The sequence below is a fragment of the Homalodisca vitripennis genome, chromosome 4, assembly GCF_021130785.1.
Source record: "Homalodisca vitripennis isolate AUS2020 chromosome 4, UT_GWSS_2.1, whole genome shotgun sequence".
In the NCBI taxonomy this organism is placed as follows: domain Eukaryota; kingdom Metazoa; phylum Arthropoda; class Insecta; order Hemiptera; family Cicadellidae; genus Homalodisca; species Homalodisca vitripennis.
Genome location: NC_060210.1, coordinates 111,354,574 through 111,366,362, shown reverse-complemented (window position 1 = coordinate 111,366,362; position 11,789 = coordinate 111,354,574). Strand labels below are relative to the sequence as shown.

The 11,789-nt window shown below is 29.0% G+C and overlaps 1 long non-coding RNA gene across 1 annotated transcript; it reads right to left on the bottom strand.

Annotated features, from left to right (window-relative positions):
• Nucleotides 1–8,471: 8,471 nt before the first annotated feature.
• On the bottom strand, nt 8,472–11,575 carry LOC124359954. Its single transcript, XR_006922197.1, has 2 exons — nt 9,390–11,575; nt 8,472–8,598 (listed from the first exon to the last, which is right to left on the bottom strand). It is a non-coding gene; the product is annotated as an uncharacterized LOC124359954 (long non-coding RNA).
• Nucleotides 11,576–11,789: the final 214 nt, after the last annotated feature.

Sequence of the window (11,789 nt, the reverse complement as noted above, 5' to 3'; positions counted from 1 at the left end):
AAAAAATGTATATAGATTGAGATTTTGAATGCACCAGCAAAAACTGTTTCAACAAATGATGTGGCGTTCTTTTACCTTATTGAAAATTATCTGAGAATTGCAATAATGTTTTTTTTTTGCATTAAAACGCATGATAACTTAAATATAACTACTTGCTTTTAGAATACACAAGTAAACGTTCCGAGCAGGTCAAAACTATTTATGTTACAACACTGTAAATATATTTTAGTTTATGAGGACCATGCCGTTAGCTATTATGTCTGGTGCTACGCTTGGTGAGAGGGTGGATAGTGGTGTGAGAGGGCGATTCCGACTCTGAGATATTTCGCACCTCGCTATCACACCTCCACAGCGGGAACAGTCCACTTGTGTTTGGGGCTACGCTCTGTGTGGCTTGTGTTGTTTGAGGAGGACTTATCCAGAGATACCGCGCAATTTATTTTTAAACAAAAAACACACAGTATATTGAACTATATGCGTAGGACATTAGTAACGAGAGCATGGGGAAATAAAAGTGATGAGCACTAAAAAGATGATTTTTACATGGAGCTAAGAGTGATATTAAAATATTAAACTTCCATTTCTTTAAAATAAATGATAATATATATTTCGTATATCAGATGTGATACATGGATATTATTGCAATTAAAAACGGCCCCTTCAACGATATTTAATTCCTTTTTTACATAACGGTAAAAATTATCCAATGTAAAAGTACACGTAGGTGAAGGTTACATAAATAACACATTGCAGAGTGTAATTAATTATACGAATATAAATAACAATCACAATAGTTTCTGTAATTAAAGGTTAATATTAGAAAAAACAGTTAGTCCATTACTATGATATGGTTTTTATTATGAGTTATGCATATTTTATATCATATATAGAAAAGAGAACAAAAAAAGGGATATAAGTTACCAACTCTCTTAAACTTGACTAGGTGATTGATTTCAGTATTTTCCTCTCAAGATGTTTAAGTTCGTTTTTATTGTTACTATTTTTATTGCGACATAATAATTTTAAAAAATAGTATTTTATTATTTATATGACTTAGATTACAACGGATTTTTAAAATCTTGAAAATACTAGACCATATTTTAAAATGTAGTACCAATGTGTTAAGTTTAATACGTTACTAACTGTGGAAGATGAAACAATTGAACACGTAGAATCATTCTATAGCCCTGATGTGCCAATATGGAAAAGTGACAGACGTTACTTTGAGATATATATATCTTTGACCGCCCAAATGGAGTCAAAGTCAGAAAGTCTCTGAAGACTGACAAGTAACTGTTCTCCAGTGATATATACATAACTTTTCACTTTTCTTCGATTTGAGAAATGAAAGTGGACTTTTATGCCTGTGTTCTGAGATCATTTATCCATCTATTTCATAAAATAAACATTTCCACATATATTTCTAACTTTACTTGAAAATAAATATTAAAAGTTATCTTATCACCCAAATGGTTGAAGTACATTAGGTGTTTTACTAAAATAAAATTCACTAATTTACTATAATTGTATATTTACTGCAACAAATTTCAATGATTACAATGTTTGTTGTAAATTAAAAGAACGGATTTGTTTAGTAACATATAACTATTGGAAACATGTTGACTGAGATAACTTACAATAGTTATATAGTTCAATATATCTAGGCTGACGTAAAAACACTATGTTCACCAGTAAACATAAAAATACGTATATAAACACCTAAATGAGCGGTAAGTTTCTTGTTTTGTAAAAAAGAGAAAAAAATACATCACCTATGTATACCTATTACAATTTCAATAATATCAATAAATTCACATTATTACGGATTTTTAATTCTTCGATCAATTAAAAGACGAAATTTAGAAAGATTTCTATTATCACACACCTTATGAGAATATTTGTAAATTTCATAGTTTCCGAATCAAAAAGTAAATATTTACTTTATATTTAATGTTAGGAGTAGGGCATATCAAAAAGATACTATGTACTAGGTTTCATAGCGTAGGTTTCAGTGTTATGAGAATTATGTAAATATATTTGATATCTCCATTTAAAACTTATTGGTGGGGAAATAAAATATAAATATGAAATATAGTTATTGTTACATATTATCAAAAGAGGCAGAATTTTGTGGAATAAGATCACGCATACTTCTTTTCGCTTAAAATAGACGATAGTCTCACCCGAAACGTCCTAAACCAAATATTACGTTGTATTTCATGAGTGCATATTTTCATACTTATTGTAGCCTTCTATTATAGCCTTCTCAATGTAGCCTTCTCTTGTAATTATGTCAATAGGCTGCATTAATTAAATATAAATATCTTTGTTGAATTCCCTTAAAATAAAAAAAAAAACATTATGAATGCTTGTGATTAGGCGTATTCTAAACATTGTCCCTAAAATTTGAAACATTATAATAAAAAATATATGAGTAATATACAGCTTAATTCATTTCCCAACAGATGCTAATTTATTTATACTTATTTTCGGGTTTTTGATAATAATAAAAGAAAACGAAATTTATGACTCATATTTTAAAATATAAGTTGGCTAGTAAAAATTAATTATAGTAATTTAATAATAACAATCAATAAAAAAAATCATTAGGATGAAATATTTGCTTTAAAATCAAATATTATTGGATACTTTTTATAAATAAACTTAATAGAGAAAAAAGTGATGAATCTGTAGTATCCTGCTAAATTTACAAATACATTTAACAGGCAGCTGAAATTTTCTTCTCAAGAAATAAATTAAATCTTAATGGTTATTTCTAGATGAAGTTTTCTACTCCTGGAAGCAGTTCTTTACAAAAAATTACGCTTGAACGGTTTTAAATGTTTGAAAAACTATGATAGCACGTTTGTAACTTGATATCACTCGAGACCAGCAAGAAACTTAAACAGTAACTGTAAATCTGTCAAACTATCCTTCTCAGCCATTTTCAGAATAAAAACGCGAATTAGAACACAGGTTTTTCATTAAAAGTAGGTTATTTAATCATGAGCATATATACGGGGATATATAAAACATTATCGCTTATAATGTTTTCTAGTGTTACTTTAGTTAATTCATGCTAGAAAAAATTAGCTTTCTTCCAACTCTGGAAGTCGATGCAACTGATATCTAACAACTGGCAATGGAGTTTTACTCCAGTAGTAAATATTTACTATTTTCAGACAAATCTCAAAACTTGCACAGATTAAATAACTAACTTTTGTTAGTAATTTTTTATAGACATATAATTTGAAATATTTTATAATTAATAAGAAAGTGGAATTATCACCTAAAATTTACGGTTTTCAGATAATGTCGAAATATTTTATATGTAAAAACCCATTAAAATACCACCATCAATCCGACAAATATTTCTTCCTCAATTCGAAAATGAATTCAATATTTGTTGAAGTAAAAATTCAGAAACTTGCTGTACATTAAAATAACAATCATGACTGATTTCAGTACACTTACAAAGTATCATATTATTGTAAAATAGCGTTTTATGTTATACTTCAACATGATAGGAGCACGTATAACATGTATCATTTAATAGGCATTATTCAAGTAAGTTATATAAATAATTTTATTTTCGCGATGTCACACGCACAGATAACTAAACAGACAATCAGAAAGAGAAGAATTTGTTAAACATTTAAAATTACAAAAATGAACATGTGTGAGTTTATTAACAGAAAATAATGGTATGTAAAAAAATTAAAATTCCATGGATCGAACGAGTTCCACGTGTATCCAACTGGATTTGTCTATGCACAATAGCAGTTTCATGCAAAATGTTATGACTTCTGTAGATTTTATTATAATGTTATAAATAAAGGAAGGTTTATATTGGTCTAAACGTTGAGTTGCAATGGGCTTTTAACACGACATACAAAGAAAAGGGAAGTTACCAGTCAATATCCGGATGTTATGTATATTGAAGCTTTGGCAGCCTTCCATCCTGGCACTTGTCCTACTCCACACCACATGTGATAATCTTGCAGCAGTACCACGTGACTTATAGTGAGTAATATTTCTCCTACTATATTGATTGATAACTTAAGTAGAGTTTTGTACAAATATCTGATTATGTTTTTGTTTTTCAATAAAAGTTAGATGTAGACGTTCATAATGAAATTTATGGCACCCACCTATGACCAGAAATATTTTTTTTCCATTTTAACATCTTTTTGGTTATATTAGTTTAGTCAAAAACATGTTTAATATAAATATTGATTAAGTACTATAGCACGGGTAAAAAACAACGCCATGTGTACATGCAGTACTAAAACATAGAATTTAAAAACCTTATATGTTTTATACAAAATTATTTCTTTTACTTACTGATAAAGTATTAAAATTGATAAGAGCCCGTTTTGTACAATTAGTATGTATTTCATAATTTTCAGGATTTCTTAGCGTACAAAGAATCTTTTCCGGCTAAGAAATGTCAATTTTCTTTTTTTGCGAAAGATCATCGCTTTTCTTTATGGACAGAGTGAACCCCAGTTATATTTGACAAGACGTTGCCAACATAAATGTTATTCCATCGCTCTGTAATTAAGCTTTATGTTTACACACGTAACTCGCAAATTCACTGTTGTATTTATTTTTCATATCTTTCATACCTTTCGAAGTCGCATAAAGAACAAACTGCTGTGTGGTAAAATCAATAAATTTTTATGTCAATGTAGATGTCAAAAATGTATCTGATGGGATTCCTTTGAGAATTTCAGTGGCAGTGATCTAATTAAGTCACATTTATTTCACTTCCAATTAGGTGTCTTGGCTTTTCCCACCTTGCGACCTTCTGGAGAAAGTGAGATAAAGAGGCTTCTGGACGGCATTTCAATGTTAGCCACAATATCAAGGCTAATATTACTCACTTCATCTCCCTAAATGGCCAGTTCTGCTTTAGCTCGAAACTGTTACCCTCCTAATTTATTAAGTTCATTCTCGTCTCCTGTATATCTGCATCACATGTCAATCTGCATCAGAAATGTTTGCCTCTTCAGGTGGAGTAATAGAATAAAGTTTCTTATTTCACCTTCTTCAAATAATGCTTCAAACATTTTTGACACTTTCAAATGTATTCTTAACAATTACATAAATTAAATAATCTGCAATAAATATATAGTTACTTTAAATTTATGTTAAATATCCATTACTACCTAGGATGGTTTGGGTACAGGTAGTACAGGGTACATTTGTTTTAGCTACAGTTTTTTAAGTGGACTAGACAAGAAGTTAAATTTATTTTCCCAATATCCCTTACTGTAAATACATTACAAACTTAAATAAAATGTATTAAATAGAAATTATAGTTGTAATACGAATAAAACCATGACTGAAAAAATTTTCAATACTAGTAAAAATGCCCACGTCATGTCCAAGAACTTGTGGATTTTGATATAGCTGTCCTAAAAATCAATCAATAAATTTATGTATCTAACACATGTTTTTAAATCATCTTAACAAATTTTAATGTTAAAGTTTCAACATCAATATCTATATTTACTTTTACCTACTAATTTTTCATATTGAAAGAAGTTTTGTGCATCATTCACAATAATAAGCTGGAGCAAACATAATCTCAAATATGTGACTGTAGTGTCAGGGACGTGTTTAGAGGAAGAAATAGAACAGGTCTACCAACTGTTTAAGTCAAAACTATGTTAGATGTATCTTAAAAAATCTAATAATTGCTTGTTTAATAAACGACGCCTTGAGCATAAATGGGGTTAATAACAGTTTATCATAATAATTCATCGGACACACTTTTTATGCGATAATTAATCAGAATTAATTAGCCACATGATTTGATAAAACTTTTTTCGACAGATAGTTAGACGTAGCCATGTAGTTTTCGTTTTTTCCAGTTATTACGATGAAACGATAGCACTCTAAATCTGAGTAAAATATTGGTAACCAGTCAATATCGCATGTGATATGTATATTGAAGGGTTGGCAGTCATCCAGCCTGGCACTTTGCCTGTTCCATTCCACATACGATAATCTTACAGCAGCACCACGTGACCTGTGGCAGGTGTATCATCAATCACAAAATCCTCTTTGGATATTCCGGTAAATGTAGATTCCCTACTACTGTTGTAAATTTATCTTCCTTGGAGATATATTATTTTTGTTTTAACAAAGTGACTTAGAGACTTATGTGTTTTGAACACAAGGAATTATTTGGATATTCTTTTTGAATTGTCTTTTTTACAATACAGACTAACAAAGTTTTGGCATGAATTTCCAATGCAAGAAAATTATATTTAAGCAATATTAAGAGTGATGCCCCATGAACTCTTTGGTATTTCTTCTTTCGGTAAGAGAAAGTACAAAATTAAACATAAATTTATGGTAGATATAACTAGACGTTATGTAATTTTATATTTTGATTCCATTTAAGATAAAAATTAACGTTATATTATTATATCAAGTTTCTGGATGGAGATGGCTGGCATTTGTAAAGCTTAGTAATATAAACACGAATAACACTATACAGTTGTATAATGATATTTAAACGTTGATATACGCAATTACAAAGATTTGACACGTACGTCTTAAAAAGCATAAGTAAAAAAATTAAATATGAGATGCCAATTATGGTATGGCACGGTTGGTGTAGGCATAAGCATATAAATAATAAAAATGTTATGATAAATTTCGTGCTTAAAAATGAGTAAACTAAAAAAAATCACATTTAATAATGAAATGCCTCTTCAAAAAATATAGTTTATTCCGAATATTTTTTTTAATAATAGTTTTCTTATTATTTCAACAATGTTTGCAATTAAGCACAGTAATATGAGTGGAACTGTCCATTACAAAATTACAGCTATTAAGTGTTAAAAGAGAGCTGCATGGTCTATTAACACATATATTGTTAGTGCGACATTCTTAAAATGTGTTAAAAATAAGATTTCCGTTTTGAGTAAGCTACCTATTTAGTAAATATCTGTATAAGGGAGTGTACCTATGTGTTCAAATTAAAATAAACCTATGACACTTCGCAATCGTATTGACAATGTACATTGAATTACCGCAATTAGCTAATAATATTTTATTACTAATAAAATGGAGAGGCGATTCATAGAAACAATGTACCGTAGTTTTTATCTAGGTCCAAATCGAATCAGAGACTTTTTATCCAGCTTGTAAATTTCCACTCTGTTAAAATGCTTTTATAAATGAAATACAACTTCTCATAGATCTACAGTAGCATAATAAACATTATTTCTACAACGATTAGGAGAAATTAATCTATACCAGCTTGGTTTTCCCCTGAAATGAGCTCTAAGAATAAATAAAATTATTTTCAAGGTGATGACTATTTTAAAACTTAAACAATGCTCGTAACAATTTAGCTAAACATATAAATTGTTTCTTTGGAAACTATTTTTTTGTTTCGAAACTTTCTGTTTCAAATTACGGAACCATTCATAAGTATCATTTGTTGAATGAATTTCCTAGGTAGATCCTCTAGTATTCTCGCAGTCGACGCAGCCGTTGCGCTGTTCCTTACAGACTGTATGCTCAAAATTGTAGACCTCTCGAGAGATTATATTCATTAATAATCTAGCTCTTTTCCCTATAAGTTGAAACTAAATACATATAAATTTATAGCTATTATTGGCACATAACTTTTAAGATATTTTTACGAAGGGTAATTAAAATCAGATTTCATACTTAAAATTTCGAACTTTATTGTATACAATCTTCTTTCCAAATTTTTTGTACTAATACAAATTTAAAAATTTTCAAGAAATACTAATATTTATTTAAGTATTTAAGTACGATTACTTCTTAGTAATTTTCTTTTTTTTTAGTTAAAATAGCAAACCTTTTATAAAGCCGGTTTTTTAGTGGTCTGAATTTAAATATCATATATATTTCATAATATAATACATATGCCTATTTAATTTTTAGGGTAAAATATAAGAAAAGGGTGTTTCCGTTATTTACCACCTATAGACCCAAATGACAGATACGGAAGAAAACGAGTAGTGTATAGACATTTTTAGAATACTGAATGTGTACTAATATGTATACTAAGAAAAGATATTGCTGTTTTCTTCTTCTTGTTGGCAGAAATAATCAGTGGTAAAATTTGTATTTTAAAACTAATTAAGTATCCTTGTAAACTAGGCAACTGTTAGAAACGTTATTTTTATCACAAAGATTAGCAAAAGATTTTATAGGTGAACAACCGTTTTTATTTTAGCGCCTTAATTTCACATAAAATTGAACTAGCAATTGTCCAATAAAAATGTATCTTACTGGAAATAGTGTTTCTAGTATTATGGTACAACGGTCTCCACATAATTTTATACATGTAAACCCATTCGTCTTGTAATTTGTTTGAATCTTTAAGAACATTAACTTTATTGTCATTCCTTGTTACAAAATCTATACTATTTGTTTATAGACAATATAATTTATCTGGAATCAAAATAACTCCTACAAATTGTTAATAGGCATTTAATTAAATATAATAGATCATCCGGAGCAAAAATGTTTCTTGTTGAAGCTTTTCTTATTGATTTGCCATTTTCTTGTACATCATGGATTGTTCTGCGATTCTATTTATTCCTGGTAAATTATAAATATAATTCATAGGAAGTCCATTTCATTTGTATAACATGCTATAAAAACTAAAATTGATTAATATTCAGTACTTTACAGATCCCTATAGTTTCCACCATGAAAGACCCTTGCGCCACGTTAAATTAACAAGAAAAATGTTTTCTTGTGTCTAAATAACTTAAACTTAACATCAATAAGTTATAAGAATATATAAGAATTTAAAATATTTTACTTGCCCTATTCTGTATTTATTATATAACGTGTTCATATTGTATAGTTCACTACTATGTATAACATATTCAATGTATAACTGAATTTTTAACTTTATTAAATAATACAATGTCGGTATTTCTATACGTAGAGGAATTCATTTCATTGCGCTTTGCATAATACCACTATCTTATTAATATGTCAGATTAAATCCTACAAATATCAATTGTTTAATGTATTCTGACAATTTAGAACTTAGCTAGCTTACGTCACTAGTGGGTGTCCGCGTTTCTAAGAGACCTCTCGTCTATTCAAAAGAGTGAATGTAGGTGAGGTGATTTACATCGTTATTGCAGATGGCTAAGATGGGGATTTTACAGCTTTGGTATTTTTTCAGGAACACAAGCAACACTTCGTCAGATTCTCAATGTGTTTTGTGGTCATGAAGTCAAAAATATCTATACAATATTATGGAATACACGTGAGGTTAGTCGGGATATGCTATCATTTGCATGCTTCAAAACTAAAGCAAGTATAATTATTATGGACAAAGATATTCTGTAACGTAAAGTTACCAAGATACCCACAACACAAAGCAGCCAAGTCGGGGATGCATTATCTACATTAATAAGATTATCGAGGGCTAAGAGGATTAAGTCGCAGCTCAGCATCGAACTTGATCAAGCCCTGCAACAAAGGAAGAGTTTAATACTCGGTTAAGAAATATTATATGGTAGGCTATATCATTAAAATAATGGAACTTACCTTACGGGATGGTACAATAATGATGACTACAGTAAATAATATTATACTAACGTTCAATGCATATAAACAATGGTCTTATTCGTTTAGCCGTAAATTTCCTATATAAAACCGCTTTGTCTAAAAATTGTACTTTTATTATTGTCTTTTTGTCGAATTCTCTTAATGGTATGTAATTTAAACCATTGACACTCTTTACTACAGTCTAAAATAACTTAAGACGTGTGCACGGAATGTCCAACTTCTGCTTCTAGTGATATACAGTAAGTTTTCTATAAGCGAGTTTACAAATGTATTTCCAGGTTGAAATTCTTATATAAAGACATAAAAAAATTTAATTGAAATATACAATTAGATTTATTTTGACTTAAACAATACCAGCCTAAAATCGCATTAAAAATTCATTTACACTGACGAGGTTGCAAATGTTGTATGGAATTAAAAATTTTACTTTTGATTATTAAAATTAGTAAAGATTTAAATCAGGAGTTGATTACAGAAATCAATTTTTTTATGTTTTACCTATTACAGCAAGATATGTTCTATATGTTTCAAAACATATTATTCAGATCAAAATATCATCAAAATGTTGAATCTAGCCTAAACTAATGTTATAAATGGATCGGCTCATCAGATATATCATAGAAAATGTTACAGGAAATCCAAATATAGAGATAAACAATATAATAGACATAATACGTTTCTAAATACAAAAGCTTTAATACGGTAATATACTCCACAGATAGTAAGGTTATATTGAAGTTTATTAGAAAATAATGTCTCAAAATGTTCTATTGCATTAAACAAAGTAATATTCTCTAAATGTTCAATATTAAGATTGAGGCTAATCTTTTTGCCATTTGAATTTATAATATCTATTGTTCATTTAGTTAGATATCTCAAACAGCAAATTTTATATTGAAATAAAAATAGCTTACTGATATTCACGCGTATATCATCGAGATAAAGAAAAAGTTGTCGTGTTTTACCAAATATATATGGAATTTATTACGTATAAATTATACATTTAATCGAACTGTAAGCGTTATGCTGTAGGTGGGAAATTCAACCAACATCTACGATAATGTGTACTATTGTAGTTCAATCCCATATACGTACCACTAGTCTTAAAATAATGCAATGAAATACATTTATAACACCCCTGAATTGTAAAATATGCACCAAATGCAAAACAGATTTTTAGTCTGTCCCATGCAACGGTAAGAATAGCAATGCAATATGAATTATTATTTATAGATCTTTAAACGAGTATTTTATTACTTTTTAACTATAAATATGTAAACATCAATATCTTACAAATTTATATAGGACAGAAGGCAGAATAATGTAAAACAGAAACGAAGGTATAAGTAAAATTAATTTTACTAACTTTCAGTAACGTTGCTGACTAGTTTACCATAAACAAAATTTGGACGTACATTTCACTATGGAAATCATCAAGAATGATCATTCAACCCATATCACAATGTGAACCTTTAAGGGAAATTAATAACAAAGTGCTATCATTACTTCTCTAGAGAAAGCAAATTATCACAATATTTAATACTAAATATTAAATAGTTCCGCTCTTTAATAGTTGCGACGTTTTTCATCTAGAATATTTATTATTTGTTATGTTATATAGGACAAAACAACGGAATGAATATAACAATAACAACGTAGCATCATAAAACTGTTCAAAATAAAGTAATACACCTCTATAGTTTCGACTTGTTATAAGTCATCTTCAGGTGTCGATGTCTATAAATATTAAAAGCGAAGATTAACTATCTGGATTCGTCAGAGTTTAAAACTTACGAGAACAGCACAAAACAAAACGAATAAATACATAATACGAGAAACAATATTTGATACGCCTATCATACACGAATAATAACACGATATAACATCACGGCCGGTAGAAGACTGGACAGCTGACACTAGGTGATTGCAGTTCCCGGTGAATCTACGCAATCAATAGGCTATCAGTTAAAGTTCAAAGAACATTAAGATAGTGAAAACTAAAGCCACATAATTATATATTTATGTAACGATTTACCTCGTTATTTTATATCGTTAAAACGTCGGGTGTAATTTTTGTACTTTATCATAATGTCATTATGAATATGTACAAGGTCAATAAAAGCCAAGTCATCTCCTTGACCGACAGTAACAGGGACTTCCAATGAAACAACGTTTAGTTAGCTCCACATGAATAATCAACT